General features: G+C 46.7%; 1 protein-coding gene across 4 annotated transcripts in view; it reads right to left on the bottom strand.

Annotated features, from left to right (window-relative positions):
* Positions 1–2,663, bottom strand: part of SH2B1 (SH2B adaptor protein 1) — a 36,540-nt gene extending 33,877 nt beyond the window's left edge. For all 4 annotated transcript variants that reach the window (XM_089655775.1, XM_089655777.1, XM_089655776.1 and 1 more), the window contains exon 1: positions 1,313–2,663. The gene's annotated coding sequence lies outside the window, so the exon portion shown is untranslated. The remainder of the gene's footprint in view (positions 1–1,312) is intronic.
* Between the last annotated feature and the right edge of the window lie 22,617 nt (positions 2,664–25,280).

The raw sequence follows: 25,280 nt of genomic DNA, 5'->3' as shown, positions 1-25,280 counted from the left end.
GTTGCCAAACTACAAGTCCCATGAGGCATTGCAAGATTGACAGTTACAAGCATGACTCCCAAAGGCAGAAGCATGATGGGATTTGTAGTTTCTCAACAGCTGGAGGGCCGCCAGTTTGACAAACTTGCTTTAAAATGTATCTAAAACTTATTTTTATTTGTCACTTATATACTTTATTTTATATTGTGGATAGAGTGGAAAGGGATCAGAACCCCCTTGTCAGGCTCTAATTGCTGCCTGTGCACCCGTTAAGGAGATCCACTCTACTTCTAGTGACCACCACTGACCTGTTGCCAAAACAGGAAGAGAGGGGAAATCATCCACTGGTGTCACCTGTTCCTGTGACAACATAGAGGGATTTTTCCCTCACTTGAAAGAGCTTTCCTTCTACTTCCTATTGCTTCTACAGGACAGGAAGTGAAGACAAATCTCCCCATGGGATGGCTTCAAAGGAGCGACCACATTTGTCACTAGATCCACCACCCCTTCCCACCTGCTTCGCTGTCCCTTTTATCAGTTCTGAACACTTGCTGAGGATGAGCAATAATACGGTATGTCCACTGTCACAGTGATCACGACTGGAAGCCAGTCCCACCCGCTAACGATCTTTAGTCCAGACTGGGTGCAGTCTGTGACATCTCAGTCTCTGTGATGGGAGCGCACTCTCGGCACATAAACATCAGCAACCTAGGGATCCTTATGTGCGGCGTGTTGCAATAAATTTCCCCCCTTTTGCCACTACACATGTCGCAAAGGAGCAAATATTGGTCGATGTTTTTGTCATTGTGCCCGCCTCTCCATATAGATGTATTATATTATTAATTATTATAATCAAGACACAAAGCCAGCAGATAGTTAAAGCTCAGCATACACCTCACAATCTGATTGTCCAACCGCCTTTAGATGTGCCATCAGCTACGTGGTGCAAGGACCTGCCTGATTGGATTACAAACTGATTGGATGGATTAGGTGTGTCCTCCTATCACATAGTTTTGGTAAATCTAAGGGAGATTGTACAGAAATTGTACAGTGTGTGGCCACTAGTAGTGAACTCGACACAAGTCCAAACCCACCTGAGCTATCCCGCCAGCCAGTCATAGGCCGTGAAGGCATTCCCCACCCCGCAGCCGCCTGTATGCACACCCTTTATATATGAGCATCTGCAGGGTAGGAATGCCTCTGCTGCCTGTGATTGGCCGTCAGCTATGAGCCTCCAGGCGAGGTTTCACTCGAGTCCAATCACCCCTAGTGGTCACCTTATGACAGCGCATATATCCAATTAAAGAAAAACAAAGACACAGAACAGAAATACCTCTTGGGATCCCTTTCGCCTCTGCCCATCTTGTCCCGGGTCCTCTATGCACAGGGCCCCCGGGATGTGGCCCTTGGCTGTGTGTGATTCTCCTTGGTTGTGGCCCCAGCCTTTCTGCTTGCCGGCTCACTAGGTAAAGCTCTGGGTCCGTCCAGCCAGTTTTGGGGTGCTGGTAGTATCAGATGAGGTGATTGAGGTTACTATGAGATGAGTCAGAGAGGTTAGCTACACTGGGTGGGAGATTTGGAGGTGTGGCCCTGAATTCCTCTATAGGGCCCGTTTCTCCCCCCGGAACAGTAACAGATGGGCCTCTTACTGGAGATCCCAATAACAGTGATGTGTCAGCACCAAGTGGAGCTCCGTGTGACAGGTGGGCCAGTGACAACCTAGACGGCAGTGACTGGTCAGCTCCCAGGAGGGGCCCCTGTAACAGCACCGCAGGTACAGGAAGCTTATGAGAGGGGCCCCTAGTGACAGTAATGGATACACTAATATAATGATAGCTGATCTACAGCCGTGTGACAGGTGGGCTCCAACAAAAGGGGCCCACGTGCCAATAGAGCGGGCTCCTACAGGGCCAATGTGACAGTGAGGTGTGGGCTCCTATGAAGTGCCCCCTGTGACAGTGATGGGTGGGATCCTCGACGGGGCCCCGAGACAGTAATAGATGGGCTCTTATTAATGGGTCCCTGTGACAGTGATGGGTGGGCTGCTATGAGGGAACCCCTGTAACAAGTGGGCTATTTTAAAGGGGCCCCCGTACCAGGTGGGGTGATAAAAAAAGGGCCCCTATGACAGTGAAGGCTGGGCTCCTATGAAGGGGCCCCCCTGACAGTAATGTGAGGGATCCTTAACTGGATCCCCAGTGAAAGAGATGCCTGGGCTCCTGTGTAAGGGCCCCCAGTGATGCCTGGGCTCCTGTGTGGGGTCCCTAGTGATGTCTGGGCTCCTTTGTGGGAGCCCCTAGTGATGTCTGGGCTCCTGTGTGGGGGCTCCTGGCGATGTATGGGCCCCTAATGATGTCTAGGCTCCTGTGTGGGGCCCTTAGCAATATCTAGGTTCCTGCGTGGGGCCCCCAGTGATGTCTGGGCTCCTGTCAGGCCTGCCTAGCTCCTCTGAGTGATGGTGGGGCCCCTCAGTGACAGTGATGCCTGACCCCCAGTCAGGGCCCCCCCAGTGACAGTGCAGGCCCCTAGTCAGGCAAGCCCCAGCTCCTCCTATCAGCACCTAGGCTCGGCTCCCCCAAGGCTCGGGACAATCACACACAGGGCCCGCCCTCCGCTGATCCCCGGTCCCCTCTTGTTGACTGATTCGGTCCAGTCGCGTCCCTGGGGCTGCGGCCTCACCACTAACACGCATGCGCAGTCTGCGTTACGTCACCTCCAGGACCAGCGAGGAAGCATGTAAACAAAGCAAGAACGTCTCACACATACCATAGAGACGACGAACCCGTGCACAGAGCGACTAAGAGCCAGCACTAGGAGGCCGTACTGTGCGCACCAGCGCCACCACCTTTTGCAGCGGCCAAATGTGTGAACTGCACCTATTATGGTGAGCAAGCACACTACAGCCATTCACTGTCATGTGTCTCATGTCACCCCTTGCTGTATATTAACTGCAGCCGTTCAGTGCAATCGTGAGAATGCTGCAAAAAGACCCTCTTCTGTCTGTGAGATACATCAAACAGACCACCAATCAGTATTCATGCATCCAATGTGACTATCCTCCATAAGTGACAGTCAGGGTCACGTGACTGCAGTCTATAAACAGCAACCCTTCAGTGTCATCAATGGACCATGGCTGTGCAGTTTCATCACCCATTATGGATGCATTAGTCATTTAGCATCATCATGGGCTCTGAAACTACTTTTACAGTCAGATTTTATCATAGAGCCAGCCATTGAGGTCCAGTGACTTTGCCTAGGATGAAATGATACCATCAGTCTGCTGCAGGCAGGATGAAGCATTTCTTCCGTCTCCTCTCCCCCCCCCCCCCCCCAGTGGTCAGTCTGCAACATTCTGTCTTCATAGCAAATCAAAAGATGAGGCTCCACAGGGGCTGATCTGTGTCAGACAATTGTGGACACAGCCAGGCACCAGGATTTACATGGTTCTGTCATCTCTGAGCCGGGATCTCAGTCCAGGAAATAGATGGTGAGCCTGGATGATGTGTGAACGAAGATGGTGCTGTCCTTGTGGAGAGAGAAGCAGATGACCAGAGATTGCACACATAGTACAGGAGATGACCAGAGACTGCGGACACAGTACAGGAGATGACCAGAGACTGCGGACACAGTACAGGGGATGACCAGAGACTGCGGACACAGTACAGGGGATGACCAGAGACTGCGGACACAGTACAGGAGATGACCAGAGACTGCAGACACAGTACAGGAGATGACCAGAGACTGCAGACACAGTACAGGGGATGACCAGAAACTGCGGACACAGTATGGGAGATGACCAGAGACTGCGGACACAGTACAGGGGATGACCAGAGACTGCGGACACAGTACGGGAGATGACCAGAGACTGCGGACACAGTACAGGGGATGACCAGAGACTGCGGACACAGTACAGGGGATGACCAGAGACTGCGGACAGTACAGGAGATGACCAGAGACTGCGGACAGTACAGGAGATGACCAGAGACTGCGGACATAGTACAGGAGATGACTAGAGATTGCGGACATAGTATAGATGACCAGAGACTGCGGACACAGTACAGGAGATGACCAGAGACTGCGGACACAGTACAGGAGATGACCAGAGACTGCGGACACAGTACAGGAGATGACCAGAGACTGCGGACACAGTACAGGAGATAACCAGAGACTGCGGACACAGTACAGGAGATAACCAGAGACTGTGGACACAGTACAGGAGATAACCAGAGACTGTGGACACAGTACAGGGGATGACCAGAGACTGCGGACATAGTACAGGAGATGACCAGAGACTGCAGACAGTACAGGAGATGACCAGAGACTGCGGACACAGTACAGGGGATGACCAGAAACTGCGGACACAGTACAGGAGATGACCAGAGACTGCAGACACAGTACAGGAGATGACCAGAGACTGCGGACACAGTACAGGGGATGACCAGAGACTGCGGACACAGTACGGGAGATGACCAGAGACTGCGGACACAGTACAGGGGATGACCAGAGACTGCGGACACAGTACAGGGGATGACCAGAGACTGCGGACAGTACAGGAGATGACCAGAGACTGCGGACAGTACAGGAGATGACCAGAGACTGCGGACATAGTACAGGAGATGACTAGAGATTGCGGACATAGTATAGATGACCAGAGACTGCGGACACAGTACAGGAGATGACCAGAGACTGCGGACACAGTACAGGAGATGACCAGAGACTGCGGACACAGTACAGGAGATGACCAGAGACTGCGGACACAGTACAGGAGATAACCAGAGACTGCGGACACAGTACAGGAGATAACCAGAGACTGTGGACACAGTACAGGAGATAACCAGAGACTGTGGACACAGTACAGGGGATGACCAGAGACTGCGGACATAGTACAGGAGATGACCAGAGACTGCAGACAGTACAGGAGATGACCAGAGACTGCGGACACAGTACAGGGGATGACCAGAAACTGCGGACATAGTACAGGGAAAATACCAGGGACACAGTACAGATGACCAGAGACTGCGGACAGTACAGGAGATGACCAGAGACTGCGGACACAGTACAGGAGATAACCAGAGACTGTGGACACAGTACAGGAGATAACCAGAGACTGTGGACACAGTACAGGGGATGACCAGAGACTGCGGACATAGTACAGGAGATGACCAGAGACTGCAGACAGTACAGGAGATGACCAGAGACTGCGGACACAGTACAGGGGATGACCAGAAACTGCGGACATAGTACAGGGAAAATACCAGGGACACAGTACAGATGACCAGAGACTGCGGACAGTACAGGAGATGACCAGAGACTGCGGACACAGTACAGGAGATGACCAGAGACTGCGGACATAGTACAGGGGATGACCAGAGACTGCAGACACAGTACAGGAGATGACCAGAGACTGCAGACACAGTACAGGAGATGACCAGAGACTGCGGACACAGTACAGGAGATGACCAGAGACTGTGGACACAGTACAGGAGATGACCAGAGACTGAATTTGACAGGTACACGCTCCCACTTCCTCTGCGATCGCCTAGGCGATCGGAAGCGGAGTTGTCCTCCCCCTCCCTCCCGGTAGACTTTTGGGGCACATGACAGGTCCCAAAAGACTACAGGGCCATTCACAAAGCACAGCGCTTCTCACGCATGCACAGTGGGCACTGACACCAGGGAGAGAAGATGGCCGGTGAAACCAGCGGTAGTGAGGGCACCGCTGTACTGAGGAGCAGGTTCTACTGCAGAGAAGAGCCGAGTGCCCAGCCCGGTATTCTACCGCGGTGACGGGGAATACCGGGCTGGCCACTCCATAAGACGCACAGACATTTTTCCCCATTTTTTGGAGGGAAAAAAGTGCATCTTATGGAGCGAAAAATATGGTAAATTCTTCAATCTTCCAAAGGTTCTCACCGTGGATTTTTAAGTGTTCAGTACATGTGAAAATAAAATATTTTTATGCGTGCTCCTCTTCCTCCTTTTATAAAAAGTGCCAGCTCCTCATGCAAAAAAATATAAAACATATACAGTGCATTATCTTTTTAAATATAATAAAATATATATTACACTCATGAAAAAAGACGTGATATTATGCCAATTCTCCACCATGTAACATCAATCAACATCCGTAATTCCTACTCATACCCTCCAATCAAAAATCCTCGCTTTATTAAAGGGGGACAATTCTTGAAAATCACTTCATTTTTAGTCTTCTTCTCTCATAATTATTATTATTATTATACAGGATTTATATCGCGCCAACACTTTGCTCGGCGCTTTACAATATAACGTGAGACAATACAGCAACAATACAGCTCAATACAAGAGGGTTAGGAGGGCCCTGATCCTGGGAGCTTACAATCTAAGAGGGAGGGGCTAGTGGTACAAAAGGTAATAGCTGTGGGGGATGGACTGGTAGGAGGAAGAGAAGATTCCGTGATTAGCTGAGGGCAGGATAGGCTTCCTGAAGAGATAGATTTTCAGAGATTGCCTAAAAGTCAGCAGAGTAGGCGATAGATAAATTGGGGTAGAGAGTTCCAGAGGATGGGGGAGGCTCTGGAGAAGTCCTGGAGACGAGCATGGGAGGAGGAGGAGACAAGGGAGCTAGAGAGTAGGAGGTTGTGGGAGGAGTGGAGAGGACGGTTTGGGTGATATTTGGAGACAAGATTGGTGATATAATTTGGGGCGGAGTTATAAATGGATTTATATGTGATTGTTAATGTTTTTAATTTTATTAATTGGGCAATGGGAAGCCAGTGGAGGGATTGGCAGAGAGGGATGGAGGACACTGAATGGGGGCCAGTGGAGGGATTGGCTGAGAGGGGTGGAGGACACTGAGTGGAGACCAGTGGAGGGATTGGCAGAGAGGGATGGAGGACACTGAATGGGGGCCAGTGGAGGGATTGGCAGAGAGGGGTGGAGGACACTGAATGGGAAGCCAGTGGAGGGATTGGCAGAGAGGGACGGAGGACACTGAATGGGTGCCAGTGGAGGGATTGGCAGAGAGGGATGGAGGACACTGAATGGGAAGCCAGTGGAGGGATTGGCAGAGAGGGATGGAGGACACTGAATGGGGGCCAGTGGAGGGATTGGCAGAGAGGGACGGAGGACACTGAATGGGGACCAGTGGAGGGATTGGCAGAGAGGGGTGGAGGACACTGAGTGGAGACCAGTGGAGGGATTGGCAGAGAGGGATGGAGGACACTGAATGGGGGCCAGTGGAGGGATTGGCAGAGAGGGGTGGAGGACACTGAATGGGAAGCCAGTGGAGGGATTGGCAGAGAGGGACGGAGGACACTGAATGGGTGCCAGTGGAGGGATTGGCAGAGAGGGATGGAGGACACTGAATGGGAAGCCAGTGGAGGGATTGGCAGAGAGGGATGGAGGACACTGAATGGGGGCCAGTGGAGGGATTGGCAGAGAGGGACGGAGGACACTGAATGGGAAGCCAGTGGAGGGATTGGCAGAGAGGGACGGAGGACACTGAATGGGGACCAGTGGAGGGATTGGCAGAGAGGGGTGGAGGACACTGAGTGGAGGTCAGTGGAGGGATTGGCAGAGAGGGGTGGCAGATATGGAACGGTTAGTAAGGTGGATAAGTCTGGCAGCAGCATTCATGATAGACTGAAGAGGAGATAGCCTGCGATGAGGTCGGCCAATGAAGAAGGAGTTACAATAGTCAAGGTGAGAGATAACCAGGGAGGGAATACGTTGCTTACTAGTTAGTAGTAGTCATAATCAAATCCTCCCCAAAAGGAGATAATATCATATAGTGTAGTATTTTCATTTCACTAGAAAACAATAGTGTCAATGTGCCGACACTCCTGCAATCTCTGTGATCACCAACCAGTGCTCAATCCACCGAAGGTGACCCACCACCTGACGGTTCATGCACCTTACCAGATCCTCCTAGGTCTGAAGCATGGAATCTCATAGTGAACTACTACACCTCAAAGATCTCCTCTAATGCCGATGTTCCATTCCATGTTACCCATATGTAATGTTTGCATTTCCTGGTAGGGGGTGCGCGCGCCCTGCCCGTTCCGCCATTCGCTGCCGCGGCTGTCACTCACTGGGTCCTGGCCACTGATTACCGAGGATCTCCAACAGGGAGGAGGACTGTTTTGTTTACTAACAGTTCTCCTCCCTGTGAGATTGGGCACACTGCTTTGGATGGCTCTACACAGCACAGCCATCCAGAGCAGTGTGATTACAATGAGGCACACAGACACCACCCCCTAGAAAAACACACACAGCACACAGTTAACCCTTTGATCACCCCAGATGTTAACACCTTCCTGCCCACTGCCATTAGTACAGTGTCAAAGCTTATTTTTAGCACTGAGCACTGTATTGGTGTCACTGGGGATGTCAGTGACACCAAGTCAGTTCCCCCCCCCCCCAGTGTCAGAATGCCCGCCGCAGTCCCGCTATAAGTTGCTGATCGCCGCCATTACAAGTAAAAATTAAAAAATCCCAGTATATGTACCGCCATTTGTAAATTCTATAACTTTCACGTAAACCAATTAATTTACATGTATTGGGATTTTTTTTAGCAAAGACATGGAGCAGAATACATTTTGGCCTAAATTTATGACAAAATTAGATTTTTAAAATTTTTTTACTGGATGTGTTTAATAGCAAAAACGTAAAAAATATTTTTTTTTTTCAAAATTGTCGGTCTTTTTTTATTTATGGTGTAAAAAATAAAAGACACACAGGAAATCAAATAGCACCGAAAGAAAGCTTTATTGCAAAAAATGGCCTGGTCAGGAAGGGGGGGGGGGGTAAATGGTTAAAGAGACCCCAACATTGGAGGTAAAAGCACAGAAAAATCATACGTTTAAAATGCTTCTTTGCAGTGTTTTTCCTCAGCACACAAAAACAAATGGACTCATGAATTCCTTAGTACAGCCCCCTCCTTCCTTGCACATCACAGCCCTCTCCTCTTCTGGAAGTGTTTAATTGCTGTCTGTGCTGGCCCAGCTCCTCTGCCCCTCCTGTAGATGTTAGGGGGGAGGAGGAGAGAAGGAAAATACTATATATTGTCTCTTGAGTGACAGCTCTGAACCGACTGATATGACATCCAAGGTGGCGGCTCCCAACAGCAGTCTCAGGGCTTTGAGATGTCTACAGAAGGGGAAGATTTTACAGGTAAATTACAATTTTAAATGCATATAGAATCTTATGGAAATACCTTTTTAAAACCACCCAGAGCTGCAAAGGCTATAAATCCACTGTGTGTGCACCAAAAGCCTTTGCAAAGCCAGTTATTACATAGTCTGTGCAGAGAGCAGAACTGTGGGTGGGTCCTAAGAGGGGCAAAAGGGGGCGGAGACAAGACCAGTCACCCAGTACAAGGAGAGAGAGCAGCAGTGAGCGGTCTTTATTACAGGAAGTCTCACACTGGATGACTGCACAGATCTGGAAGAAATACACAAAGTTCACCGAGATGCAAGAAGAATACATGAGGAATGCATTTATACAATATTTGCTTTTCCTGGCATCCAGCTTTAAATTAGTGGGTTGGTCAAAGGGTCTGGTGTAGTCACGTAATACAAACATGCCCATTCACTGCAATGTGAATGTTGTATATCAATCATTTTTTAATATCAGCTGTATTTCATTTCTGTGAGGATGAATTCACTGCACACTGCATGGCAACACATAGCACATAATGCTGGGGATGTGCACTGCAATGATATCTCTCTCTGGAGTCTATACCTCTCCTAATACAAGAGAGGAACCCACAGCTTGGCATTGCTGCCATTATTAAGCTTGTGATCTACCAGAACCCCCAGATCCTTCTCCACCATTGACCCCCTCAGATCCTTCTCCACCATTGACCCCCTCAGATCCTTCTTTACCATTGACCCCCCCAGATCCTTCTCCACCATTGACCCCCTCAGATCCTTCTCCACCATTGACCCCCCCAGATCCTTCTCCACCATTGACCCCCCCCAGATCCTTCTCCACCATTGACCCCCTCAGATCCTTCTCCACCACTGACCCCCTCAGATCCTTCTCCACTATTGCTTACCGCAGTTGTAACCCCCCAGTATGTATGATGCATGCATATTCTTAGCCCCCAAGCGCAGAACCTTACATTTATCAACATTAAACCTCATTTGCTACATAGTTGCCCAATTACACAGAGCATTGAGGTCGGCTTGTAAATTGGAGACATCCTGTAAGGACGTTATTCCACGGCACAGCTTGGTGTCATCTGCAAAGACTGAAATGGGATTTATAATCTCAGACCCCATATTGTTTATAAATATATTAAAAAGTAAGGGTCCCAACACTGAACCTTGGGGTACACCACTAATAACACTGAACCTTGGGGTACCCCACTAATAACACTGAACCTTGGGGTACACCACTAATAACACTGAACCTTGAGGTACCCCACTAATAACACTGAACCTTGAGGTACCCCACTAATAACACTGAACTTTGGGGTACCCCACTAATAACACTGAACTTTGGGGTACACCACTAATAACACTGAACCTTGAGGTACACCACTAATAACACTGAACCGTGGGGTACACCACTAATAACACTGAACCTTGGGATACACCACTAATAACACTGAACCTTGAGGTACCCCACTAATAACACTGAACCTTGAGGTACACCACTAATAACACTGAACCTTGGGGTACCCCACTAATAACACTGAATCTTGGGATACACCACTAATAACACTGAACCTTGAGGTACCCCACTAATAACACTGAACCGTGGGGTACACCACTAATAACACTGAACCTTGAGGTACACCACTAATAACACTGAACCTTGGGGTACCCCACTAATAACACTGAACCTTGGGGTACACCACTAATAACACTGAACCTTGGGATACACCACTAATAACACTGAACCTTGGGGTACCCCATTAATAACACTGAACCTTGAGGTACCCCACTAATAACACTGAACCTTGGGGTACACCACTAATAACACTGAACCTTGGGATACACCACTAATAACACTGAACCTTGAGGTACCCCACTAATAACACTGAACCTTGGGGTACACCACTAATAACACTGAACCTTGGGATACACCACTAATAACACTGAACCGTGGGGTACACCACTAATAACACTGAACCTTGAGGTACCCCACTAATAACACTGAACCTTGGGGTACACCACTAATAACACTGAACCTTGAGGTACACCACTAATAACACTGAACCTTGAGGTACACCACTAATAACACTGAACCGTGGGGTACTCCACTAACACCCCGAGACCATTCAGAGTATGAATCATTAACCACTACTCTCTGAATACCAATTCTTTAAGGCCCCGTGGGTGTATGCCATCCGGTCCAGGTGCTTTACTCACCTTTATTCTGTCTAAATATTTCTGGATCATATCAGTTGTGAGCCAATGTGGATCATCTGGAGCTGTGTCAGTACCATCCCCCATTATGTACAAGAGCTCCTCCATGCTCCTTTGTATACACAGAGCTGAAGAAGGGATTTCATAAATTTGCCTTCTCTTTGTCCCCAGTCACCCCCTCTAGATGATCCTGTAAAGGGCCTACATGCTAGGACCGGACCTTTCTATTATTCATATATTTGAAGAATTTTTTGGGAGTTGGTCCTGCTATCTTTTGCAATCTGTTGTTCATTTTCAATTTTTGAGGCCTTTATTTCCTTTTTGCATATTCTGTTATATTCTTTGTAATGTTTAAACGATGATCGCGTTCCTTCATTTTTATATTGAATAAAAGGTCTTTTCTTATTATCTATAGCTTTTTTAACTTTGGCCGTAAGCCACATAGGTTTTGTTTTTAGCCTTTTAAGCTTGTTGCCTATGGAAATATATTTTGCAGTGTGTTCAGATATAGTCTTTTTGAAGAACTCCCATTTCTGTGTTGTGTTAATCGATGCCAATATTCCCTCCCAGTCTAAGTCTTGGAGAGCAGCTCTCAGCCTTGGAAAATTGGCTCTCTTAAAATTGTGCATTTTTATTTGTCCCATATGTGCTCGCTGTTTACAGATAACAATAAATTAAATCATGTTATGGTCACTGCTACCCAAATGTTCTTTTATATGGACATTATTAATAAGCTCTTCATGGTTGGAGATGACCAAGTCCAGCAGAGCATCATTCCTAGTTGGGGCCTCTATGAACTGTACCATAAAATTGTCCGGTAGTAGGTTTATACATTTTTTGCCCTTTAACTGTTCCTGTAGTACCATTACTGCAGTCAATTTCCAGATAGTTAAAATCCCCCATTATTATTACTGTCCCAGCCCTTGCAGCCCTTTCGATCTGTGCAAGGAGCTGAGTCTCCTTCTAATCATTAACACTGGGAAGCCTATAAAAAAAACTCCAATGGTTACATTTGTAGTATGCACCCCCATGTGCAGTTCCACCCATAATGCTTCATCCTCTTTCACACTCGCTCTGAGATCACTTTTCACATAGAGACAGACACCACCACCTTTCCTATTTACCCTGTCTCTCTGAAAGAGAACCTAGCCAGGAATGTGAATGGCCCAGTCATGTGAGGAATGAAGCCAAGATTCAGCAATACCAATTAAATCATAGTTCTCTTCATGCAACAAAGCTTCCAACTCGCCTATTTTGCTTGGCAGACTTCTGGCATTGGTGAATAAACACTTTGATTGACACCTTGTTCACACGTATTTTGCATATTTTTTATTTTCATACAAATGGAACCAATTCCAATGGTTGTTTGTAACATGGGAACCTTATCATCTGCCATAGCCCTCCCCCATCTTTCCCCATTCCACCCACCAATAAGTACTGACCCCTGTCTGATCTGTCTACCCCGTTATAATCTAATTTTCCCTCCCCCCTCGGACCTAGTTTAAATATTCCTCCAGCCTCCCCATAAACCACTCTGCCAGCACAGCAGACCCCCTTCCATTTAGGAGCAAACCATCTCTAGCATATAGGTTGCACCCCAATGAACATTCAGCCCAGTGCTCTTGAAACCCAAATACTTCCCTCTTACACCAGGTCTTCAGCCATGCATTGAGTTCTCTAATCTCCCCCTGTCTTTCCTGAGTTGTGCATGGCACAGGTAAAATTTCAGAAAATATCACTTTGGAGGTCCTTCCCTTCAACTTGCAGCCTAGTTCTTAAAATTGATTCTTAAGGAGCCTCCACCATCCATGTATTCTATCATTGGTTCCAACATGGACCAAGACAGCTGAGTCATGCCCAGCCCCTCCCACTAATTTATCAATCCAGTCCACTACATGCCGAACCCTGGAGACAGCAAACCATTCGGTTGAAATTACAAATTATTCTATCAGTCCTTCTGGTTATAGAATCCCCTACTACCACCAACTGTCTAGGCCTTCCTGCACTACCCTCACCACCCCTCCCAGATGGTCTGCCCTCCTGGCTGTTAGGGATAGTAGAGACCTCCAGGGCTGCCACCCCTGAGCTTGCCACCCCCACATCTTCACCCAACTTGGTAAATCTGTTTGTGTGCACAAATCCAGGGCTGACCTTCCTTTTCTGTGAGCCCCTACCACTCCCTCTCGCTACAATAATCCATCTTCCTACCTGATAATCCTGATTAGCCCCTCCACCCTCCACATCAATCCCATTAGCTACCTGCTCAAAGAGCAGAAGACCCCTTTCAAGGTTGTCTGTTCTGCCCAGTGATGCAACTTGCTCCTCCAGATCTCTAACGTGAGATTCCAGAAGGGCAAGCTGCTCACATCTGTCGCAGCGGTATCCATCCTGGAGCTGTTGCTCCATTGCTGCATACATGCGGCACACTGTGCACTGCACAAAACTTTCAATCCCACTAGCACTCATATCCCAGTTACAATATTAATATTACTAATAGGAGATATCAGATGTCACTTCTCCTGTTTTCAACTCCGGTTTGTTATATTGGATTATAGTGGCAATGCATTGTTATATTGGATTGTAGTAGCAATGCATTGTTATATTGGATTGCAGTGGCAATGCATTGTTACATTGGATTGCAGTGGCAATGCACTGTTACATTGGATTGCAGTGGCAATGCATTGTTACATTGGATTGCAGTGGCAATGCATTGTTACGTTGGATTGTAGTGGCAATGCGTTGTTATATTGGATTGTAGTGGCATTGCGTTGTTACGTTGGATTGCAGTGGGAATGCATTGTTACATTGGATTGCAGTGGCAATGCATTGTTACATTGGATTGCAGTGGCAATGCATTGTTACATTGGATTGCAGTGGCAATGCGTTGTTACGTTGGATTGTAGTGGCAATGCGTTGTTATATTGGATTGTAGTGGCATTGCGTTGTTACGTTGGATTGCAGTGGGAATGCGTTCTTATATTGGATTGTAGTGGCAATGCGTTCTTATATTGGATTGTAGTGGCAATGTGTTCTTATATTGGATTGTAGTGGCAATGCGTTCTTATATTGGATTGTAGTGGCAATGCGTTCTTATATTGGATTGTAGTGGCATTGCGTTGTTATGTTGGATTGTAGTGGCATTGCGTTGTTACGTTGGATTGCAGTGGGAATGCGTTGTTATATTGGATTGTAGTGGCAATGTGTTCTTATATTGGATTGCAGTGGCAATGCGTTGTTACGTTGGATTGTAGTGGCAATGCGTTGTTATATTGGATTGTAGTGGCATTGCGTTGTTACGTTGGATTGCAGTGGGAATGCGTTGTTATATTGGATTGTAGTGGCAATGCGTTCTTATATTGGATTGTAGTGGCAATGTGTTCTTATATTGGATTGTAGTGGCATTGCGTTGTTATGTTGGATTGTAGTGGCAATGCGTTCTTATATTGGATTGTAGTGGCATTGCGTTGTTATGTTGGATTGTAGTGGCAATGCATTGTTACATTGGATTGTAGTGGCAATGTGTTCTTATATTGGATTGTAGTGGCAATGCATTGTTATATTGGATTGTAGTGGCATTGCGTTGTTATGTTGGATTGTAGTGGCAATGCGTTCTTATATTGGATTGTAGTGGCAATGCATTGTTACATTGGATTGTAGTGGCAATGTGTTCTTATATTGGATTGTAGTGGCAATGCATTGTTACATTGGATTGTAGTGGCAATGTGTTCTTATATTGGATTGTAGTGGCAATGTGTTCTTATATTGGATTGTAGTGGCATTGCCTTGTTATGTTGGATTGTAGTGGCATTGCGTTGTTACGTTGGATTGCAGTGGGAATGCGTTGTTATATTGGATTGTAGTGGCAATGTGTTCTTATATTGGATTGCAGTGGCAATGCGTTGTTACGTTGGATTGTAGTGGCAATGCGTTGTTATATTGGATTGTAGTGGCATTGCGTTGTTACGTTGGATTGCAGTGGGAATGCGTTGTTATATTGGATTGTAGTGGCAATGCGTTCTTATATTGGATTGTAGTGGCAATGTGTTCTTATATTGGATTGTAGTGGCATTGCGTTGTTATGTTGGATTGTAGTGGCAATGCGTTCTTATATTGGATTGTAGTGGCATTGCGTTGTTATGTTGGATTGTAGTGGCAATGCGTTCTTATATTGGATTGTAGTGGTAATGCATTGTTACATTGGATTGTAGTGGCAATGTGTTCTTATATTGGATTGTAGTGGCAATGCATTGTTATATTGGATTGTAATGGCATTGCGTTGTTATGTTGGATTGTAGTGGCAATGCGTTCTTATATTGGATTGTAGTGGCAATGCATTGTTACATTGGATTGTAGTGGCAATGTGTTCTTATATTGGATTGTAGTGGCAATGTGTTCTTATATTGGATTGTAGTGGCAATGCATTGTTATATTGGATTGTAGTGGCATTGCATTGTTACGTTGGATTGCAGTGTCAATACATTGTTATATTGGATTGTAGTGGCAATTCGTTGTTACATTGGATTGCAGTGGCAATACAGCTAAGTCCCTCCATGCCCCCATTATAAATCACATGTAAAGCTTATTTCAGTTCCTCACTGTGATACCACAAGAGCCCTGGAACCTCCTAACACCCTCTGTACCATGCACACCGCACCGACCCCAAAGATGCTCTCTATGATCAGCAGCTCTGTGTACCTCGCCACCATCTTTCTCCTCCCTGTCTCACCCAAAAGCTGTGGCAGGAATATACAATCCACCCGCAAACCCGAGCAGCCAATCCATTTTTCCCTACTCCCTAGTTGCAACATGTTGAGGCACAGGGGGACAGGAGGACGGGGGGCACTTTAATTTTTTTTCAATTTGCGGTTTTTTTTTAACACTGGATGAACAACATCACCTGTGATAGCATGGGCCGTGACAGGTCCTCTTTATGGAGAGATCTGGGGTCTATTGAACCCCAGATCTCTTCTCTGGCCTCCAAAGCATCTGATCAAACTGAGATTGGTTTAATCAGATGCTATCATAACCCGATGACGGCTTGTAAACATCAAACCGAAACTGGAAGCAATGCAACCCTTGCAGCTTCTGGTTTCTGATCTCACAGAGAGGGAGGAACAACATCAGTTCCCCTCTCTCTGTGCAGTGCACTAGTTGGAAGTAGAAGTGATTGAGCGGCTCTATAGCCACTCAAAGCACATCTAGATTGGAGGGAATCGCCGGCTGAAATTTTGAAACCGAGATGATGCCTATAACCACTTCAACCCAAGGGCATCATGTGGCATCCTATGGGCAGGAAGTGGTTAAGGATTATCCCTGCCCCCACCCTTAAATGAAGCCCACCCAATATATTAGGAATCTTTCTCAGTGGTAACCTGGGGGGGTAAAAACAGGCAGCTAAGCCACCATTTTACTACCCCTCAGCCGCCCACTGGAATTTTAAAATTACAGCCCTGTAGGGCTTTACACACGCTCTGGCATTTTTAACTCAGGCTGCAGATTTTGAGAGGTAGAACCGCCTTTCAAACTCTCCCATTAAGATCAACCACACAACATCTGGAAGCCAGATGCTTGCTGGCAGTTGTGGTGCAGTCCAACTAAAAAAAAAAAAGGATCATAAACAGCATAGCACCTCCTGAATGCCTGTCAATCTTTGCTGCGCTCTGAAAAACGACCCACCTGTAGGGGCGGACTGACCATTTGGAAACTCAGGCACTGCCCGAGGGCCCGGGGTCAATAGGGGGGCCCCATGAGATGCCCCTGGTACCTTTTTCATAGGTTTTTTTGAGTTTGGGCAAGGACACAGGGGCCCCATGATCCCCTATTGCCAGGGGGCCCCATGAGTTGTCAGTCCGCCCCTGCCCACCTCAGATGGTTTTTCAGATGGTGGTAAGCATTAGCGCCTATTTAAAAGAGCCCATAGTTATCCCGACCATGTTCCAGACTTGAATCACATTGAAGGTCACATGCTTAAAAAAGACTTCATCAAAGTACACAGGGTGTGTATAGTACGCCCCATCTTTCTGTCATTCCCCTGTACTGGCCTGTAGCTCCTAGCTGTCAAAAAACAAAGCACCTGATACATTGTTTATAAACACAAGATGTAAGATTGTTACTTTGTATCTACTCTTGTATTTATCTGTAGATCAAAGGGATGAGCTTCTATCTGCATAGGATCATATGATGCCATTAAGTCCAAAACCAAAAAAAAAGTTTTTTTTGTTTTTTTTTTAAACAATATGTGTTTCTATTTAGCCAATTATTTCCCTTTGTTTACCCTAATCAGCTCTAATACATTCCTACTTCCCCTGACACCCCACTCATGTTATTTGTTATTTTATTATTATTAATTTTTTTTCAACCATTAATACTGAAACTTATTGGTCTTGTTCAGTAATTTTTTTTTACTATCCCACTTGCCCTCCAGAGTATTTACTCCCCTTCCTGACCAGGCCATTTTTTTGCGATACAGCGCTGCGTTACTATAACTGACAATGACGCCGTCATGCAATGCTGTACATAAAAGAAATTTCTATTTAAACAAAAAAAGGTAGACAGTTTGGGGAAAAAAACCCAAAACAATATTTTTGACTGTTTTCTATAAAACGTCCAACAAAAAATTTAAAAATCAAATTTCATCATAAATTTAGGCCAAAATGTATTCTGCTCCATGTCTTTGCCAAAAAAAAATCCCAATACGTGTAAATTAATTGATTTGCATGAAAGTTATAGCATCTACAAAAGGTGGTATATATACTGGATTTTTTTTATACTAGTAATGGTGGCGATCAGGACCTATAGTGGGACTGCAGCCAGCATTCTGACACTGGGGTGGAGCTGACTAACTGCCACTGACACTAATGCAGTGATCAGTGCTAATAAAAAGCACTGACACTGTACTAAGGACACTGGGCAGGAAGGGGTTAACATCTGGGGCAATCAAAGGGTTAACTGTGTGCTGGGTGTGTTTTACTGTATTATAGCATTTACAAATGGGTATAGATACTGAAATATATATATATATATATATATATTGTGACAGTAGGGCGATCTGTCACCCAGGATTCTCAACGAGGCAGGTTGAGGGGCTCCAGGGTAAGTGTTGGATGCGGAGGAAAGTGGCTTTTCACTTTCCTCCTTTGTTTGTTAGGTCTGTTTTGGGATCTGGAGCCTGGAGATTTCAAAGAGATCTGGGAGGGATGAAATCTCCAATCCTGGGACCAGGTTTTGGGAATGGCCAGGAGACTGATTGCACAGGTGTGTGCAGGCCTTTTCAGAGAGTCAGGACCAGGGTTCTGGGCTCCACCCCGGCAGATAGGAGTCAGGAGGATTCCACCCAGGCAGACGGGAGGTCTCTGCCGTGGAGTCAGGTGGGCTACACCTAGGAGAGGTGGAAGCCAGACTAGCTGTGTGCTAGTGCCATACTTTGGGAAGAGTCTGCAGGAGGCAGACTTAAAACTGCGTACAAGCCAGGAGGCTGAATACTGTTCATTTGAATTCGTGTGATGGTGGATACCCCTGCGTGGGAAACCTTTATGTTATTGAACTGTCATTTAAATAAAAGTGGGCAAACAGGCCCTTAAAAAAATAAGCGAGTTGCCGTGTGCTTTGAAGAAGCTCTACCACTTGAAGCGAGTTCCCACAATATATATATATATTAGCAATGGTAGCGATCAGCGCTTATAGTGGGACTGTGGCGGGCATTCTGACACTGGGGAGAACTGACTAACTGCCACTGACATCCCCAGTGACACAAATACAGAGATCAGTGCTAAATAAAAGCACTGGCACTGTACTAATGGCACTGAGCAGGAAGGGGTTAACATCTGGGATGATCAAAGGGTTAACTGTGTGCTGTATTACTAGGAAGACATGCTGTGCAGGGAAATACAAAGCAGCATTTCTTTGCTGGCAGGAGAGAGACCTGTGTTGCTTACACACAGGTCTCTCCCGTCAGCTTTCCGTGATGATCATCAGGTGCTGGCGGGGAATCTCCGGCCAGTACCCAGTGATTGACATCCCTAGCCACCAATGACGGCGCAGGTAGGGCAGTGCGTGCGCATGTGCTCCCTACCCAGAGATGAAAATCATGTATACAGTTGCAAGAAAAAGTATGTGAACCCCTTGGGATTACGTGGAGTTTTGCATGAATTGGGCATAAAATGTGCTCTGAACGTCATCTAAGTCACAACAATAGAAGAACACAGTCTGCTGAACATAATACTACACAAACATTAGATGTTGCCATGGTTTAATTGCACATAACATGTAAACATTCACAGTGCAGGGAGGAAAAAGTATGTGAGGCCCTAGCTTAATGACTTCTCCCAGAGCTAATTGGAGCCAGGAGTGAGCCAACCTTGACTCCAATCAGTGTGATGATATTGGATGTGTTGCTGACAGCTGTCCTGCCCTTAAAAAACACACACTTGTTTTGGGTTTACTGGTTTCAAGAAGCACTGTCTGATGTGAACCATGCCTCGCAGAAAAGAGCTCTCAGAAGACCTACCATCAAGAATTGTTGACTTGCATGAAGCTGGAAAGGGTTACAAAAGTATCTCCAAAAGCCTTGATGTTCATGTGTCCACGGTAAGACAGGCTGTCTACAAATGGAGAAAGTTTAGCACTGTTGCTACTCTCCCTAGGCGTGGTCGTCCTGTAAAAATGACTGCAAGAGCACAGCGCAGAATGCTGCATGAGGTAAAGAAGAATCCCAGAGTGTCAGCTAAAGACCTACAGAAATCTCTGGCACATGCTAACATTTTTGTTGACACATCTACAATAAGGAAAACATGAAACAAGAATGGAGTACATGGGAGGACACCAGGGAGGAAGCCATTGCTGTCCAAAAAGAATATTGCAGCACGTTTGAAGTTTGCAAAAGAGCACCTGGATGTTCCACAGCACTACTGGCAAAATATACTGTGGACAGATGAAACCAAGATTGAGTTGTTTGGGAAGAACACACAACACTATGTGTGGAGAAAAAAAGGCACAGCACACGGACATCAAAACCTCATCCCCACTGTGAAACATGGCGGAGGGAGCATCATGGATTGGGGCTGCTTTGCTGCCTCAGGACCTGGACGGATTGTTGTCATTGATGAGAAAATGAATTCCAGAGTTTATCAAGACATTTTGCAGGAAAATGTACGACCATCTGTCCGCCAACTGAAGCTCTGCAGAGGATGGGTGATGCAACAGGACAATGACCCAAAGCATACAAGTAATTCAACAAAACAATGGCTGCAACAGCACAGAATACGCCTTCTGGAGTGGCCCAGTCAGAGTCCTGACCTCAACCCGATTGAAATGCTGTGGCATGACTTTGAGAGCGATTCACACCAGACATCCCAAGAATATTGCTACACTGAAACAGTTTTGTGAAGAGGAGTGGTCCAAAATGACCCCAGATCGTTGTGCAGGTCTGATCTGCAACTACAGGAAACGTTTGGTTGAGGTTATTGCTGCCAAAGGAGGGTCAACAAGTTATTAAGTCCAAAGGTTCACATACTTTTTCCTCCCTGCACTGTGAATGTTTACATGTTATGTGCAATTAAACCATGGCAACATCTAATTTTGTGTAGTATTATGTTCAGCAGACTGTGTTCTTCTATTGTTGTGACTTAGATGATGTTCAGAGCACATTTTATGCCCAATTCATGCAAAACTCCACGTAATCCCAAGGGGCTCACATACTTTTTCTTTCAACTGCATACAGTACGTGATATTTGTACATGATTTTGCGCAGCTCTGCCACCCTGTAGCAGTAGTTCTGCTATAGAGCGGTGGGCAAGTGGTTAAAGTGGAGCTCCATTCAAAATTTAAAGAAATTAAAGCAGCTACAAAAACTGTAGTTGCTGACTTTTAAAAAACAGCCACTCGCCTGTCTTTCGATCCAGCGGTGTCCTCACACCGACCGGGTTCCCCAGCCATCTTCTCTCCCCGGGGCCGGCATCTTCAGTGTGGGCACCCAGCTGTGACAGCTTGTGGCTTCCTAGGGTGCCCACTGCGCATGCTCAAGTAGTGCTGCACCTTGTGAATGGCCCCCGTAGTCTTCTGGGACCTGTCACATGTGCCAGAAGAGTGTGGGGAGGGAGGACAATTTCTGCTTCCGAACGCCTATGCGATCGCAGTAGAGGTGGGAGTGGGTACCTGTCAAAATCAAGTACCTTATTCCCCCTGCTCCCCAAAGGTGCAAATCCTTAATGGAGAGCAGGGGACGAGGCCTGAAAGCGGAACTTACCCTTTTTGGTGGACCTATGCTTTAATATGCAGTGTGTTTCCCGCCACGCATTACAACCGCAGTGTGATCTGCTGAGGGTATCAATTCAAAGATAACAACACCCAAAAACAGGTCTCAAACACAATGGGGGTTATTTACCAAAACTGGACAGTACAAAATCAGCTTCCAGGTTTTTTCAGCTAGGTTCACACTAGCCCACCTGCAGCCAAGTCGTGCTGCTCTTACGAGATGTGCGACGATGCCATTCATTCTGAATGACACCCCCACGCATCTCAGCCTGTAGCGCATTTACGGCTGTGGGAATCGTGGGGAAATTGCATGGTCAAAAAGATCACGCGGTCTCCCTGTGGCCGTTTATAAAAAGGTGCATGCATCTTTTTCCTATGGGAATATGGGAAACATGGGCACAGCAGCTCATTCAAATGAATGGGAAACATGGGCACAGCAGCTCATTCAAATGAATGGGAAACATGGGCACAGCAGCTCATTCAAATGAATGGGCTGCTGTGCCTGAACAAATGCAGGTCGCACGGTCGCAGTAGTGTGAACCTAGGCTTATTTTCAAAGCTTAATTGAACAAGCTGAAGTTAGAAGCTGATTGGTTGCCATGCACAGCGGCATCAGATTCTGAGTACTCCAGTTTTATGCAGGCCATACATGGTTCGAATTCCAAATGATTTTTTGTCCAAAAATCAAAAACGTTGTTCGCTCGGTAATCCGATGGTGTCATCAATGATTTAGAAAATCTGCTGACCAAGTCATAAAGTTCACCCCATATAACAGGCGGCTCCAGGTCCTGGCTCATGCGCATATTCTTTTCAGAAAAATGATCGTACGATTTGACCATCATGGAGTCGAAAATCTGTAATTTTTTACGTATTTTCCAACATGCCTAATCACCGAAAAGGGGAGGAACCATGAAAATTGGCTGGTGCCATTGACACAATAGCAAAGCGAAAATCGGGCGATTATTTTTAGGTCCGATTTTCGGATGAAAAATCGGTCGAATTTCGACCCATGTATGGCTGGCCTAAGTCTAGGATCACACTAATGCAGGTTGTATTTAAGCATTTCTGCATTGCATTTTTGCACTTGTGTTTTTGCCGTTTTTTTTATGAGTTTTGCGTTTTTGTTTTTTTATTTTTCTTGTTGCTAGGCAGATTTTAAACACAAAATGCATCAAAAACATGGCAAAAACACAGCAAAAATGCAATACATGCTTTTCTGCAGCATTCCCATTAAAGTCTATAGAACAAAAATGCAACGTTTTGCGTTCAAAAAAGTCCCTGACCCTTTCCAGAAAATGTACCGGGTGAAAAACGCAGAGATGTAAACCTGTCCCATAGGAAATCATGTTAAATGGACTGTACTGCATTTCTGCAAAATGCTGCAGAAAATGCTTAGGTGTGAACCTGGGGTTAGTAAATTTCCCTCAGTGTGATTGCCTGAACTGGATCACATGGTAAAAAACAACAAGTGATCCGCTTCCAGTGTGGCTCCAAAAAAAGGAGCCTGAATTTCTTTGGTGCAATGTGGTATGATTTGAACCAATTAATAAAAAATGGATTAAAAAAAAGGAGACTCAAAAATGCCCATGAATCACATGGGCATTGCACATGAATTTGGTGTGACTCCATGCGGTTCACATGCGATTCATAGTGTGAACCTAGGCCAAAACTGGATCAATGGTTGGTATAGGATTATAACATTTTTATTTTTATGGTTGAACTGGATGGACTTTTGTCTTTTTTCAGCCAGGCTATGTAACTAAAAAAAAACTTTACAATGCTTTGTACCAGAATCCTAGATTTAGTACCAGAATAATAATTTTAGGCAGTCCATACATGAGTAGAAAAACAAATGATCTGTTTAGCAAAAATCAAAATTGTCGTTTGTTTTTTGCATTGTGCCACATGAAAAAAAATGTTTCCTGACAGACTCCATGGCAGCATAAGTATGGGTTAGTCCCGCCCTCTCCTCTCCTATAGGACCCCACTCCCATCAATCTTTGCTCCTCGCCAGAGGCCATGTTCCTTTTTTGTCCTCCTCCTATGGACCTAGTGCAAGCCTTACCTGGTTCCTGCATACAAGATGGTCCATGACCAAGGCCTGGCGAGCCTCTCCAGGAGATGTGAGGTGACGCGCCGCTTGTCAGTTCCATGGGTCCCCAGCTAAAGGCGGGGTATTGGACGCGGTGGATGAATGTGGTCCTGGGAGTGGCAGAGTAGGCATCCCCACATCAATTCCAGTGTTCCCCAGCTAATAGCTGGGTGGATATGGGTGAGCAGGAGTTGGTGCCTGGAAGAGCTCAGGTCTGCCAATGGCAGGTGAGCGACATCTTGGGCCGGATAGCCTGCTAACAGTGGGTGGCCATGTAGCGCCCCACACAGACGAAGCAGTCTCCAAGGCAGTTGGTCATGGCTGTGCGGGGTTGGTAAGCAGTGCCCTTTCCCTGGTGCTAGTGGGTGCCTGGAATGCAATGCTGCGCTTCAGAACACAGCTTCCTGGTCCAGAGCGGTCTCCGGGGTACTGCACATGTGCAAACGAGGCTTGGCTTTAGGCGTGCGCAGTATGGGAAGATGGCGGTGCTCGCACATGCGCAGGCATCTCAAGGTCTGGCGCATGTGCAGTACAGCGGCAGTGATGTCATAGCCTTGGCAGCAAATTTAAACAGCTGTCAGAACTGTTTTCTTTGAGAAATCCTGCGGGCTGATTGTGGCAGCTTCCCCAAGTGTTGTGGTCCATTGTGAAGGTCAGTACCTGCTCCCTCCTGCCCCTCATGGTGGTCTGCTGGGATTCTGCATGTCATGGGTCTTTTTTACAGCTTGGTAGCCTTTGCACCTGACCCAGCATGGATGTGTCATCACCTCCTTGTAGCCAGCCCCATCGCAGTAGGTACGAACAGACGGCTTTAGCCCCTTGAACCACCACTGGCACCTTTCTGTGGCTTTTAACTTATCCCCCGGTCTGTGTCTTTTTTTTTTCTCTCAGTTCTTCTAGGTCTGGCTGCCACTATACAGCACACAATGACTGAAGTGCGCCCAGGTCTCAGCGCCATCACTCGTCCTCTAAATCCAGATGCCACAGGTCTCCTTCCAGCTCCAGGCATCATAGGAGAAGCTCTCGTTCCTCCCCCAGGCATCGCCTTAACGGGCACTCCAGTCACTCCAATAGGAAAACTTGCTGGGGGTGTCATTCTCAGATTCCTGACGACAGGTCATTATGTGATTCCTGTTTTGCAAGGGCCACCAGCGAGAGAGAAAATGCCAACCAACAGGTAGAGGCTTTGGTCAGATGGGTTGTTCAAGAGTCCCGGAAAGAAATTGGGACTAGTTGCGCCTGCAGCCCATTGGTCGGGGTCTGCTCCCTTCCCAAAGATCCCCAGGAGGGATTGGAGCCTTCACAACCTAGCCACCTGTCAGCCAGAGCCTCAGAGAGGCAGAGAGTGAGGATCCGTGTGTGGGCTTCGATTTTGCTTTCAATTTCGATCTCAAGCCAATCTACACTACGGCAGGGATAGCTTGCAAGCCGGTGCTTGCCTTAACGGCCTTGTCTAAAGCTATGGAAGTGTGGTCGAAGAACGTGGATGTGGCCCTCAGAGGAGTTCTGGAAGAGGTGGCCAGGAATTCAAGTATTCGGGAGCTGAGGTTGGCATCTGCCTTTCTGGGGGAGGCCTCGATTGACTTTACTCATCTGCTGGT

This window comes from Staurois parvus, unplaced genomic scaffold (assembly GCF_062004578.1).
Source record: "Staurois parvus isolate SC_StPar_1 unplaced genomic scaffold, SC_StPar_1.0 ptg000867l, whole genome shotgun sequence".
Lineage (NCBI taxonomy): Eukaryota > Metazoa > Chordata > Amphibia > Anura > Ranidae > Staurois > Staurois parvus.
The sequence above is the reverse complement of the archived record's forward strand: the minus strand, read 5'-3'. Positions and strand labels throughout refer to the sequence as shown.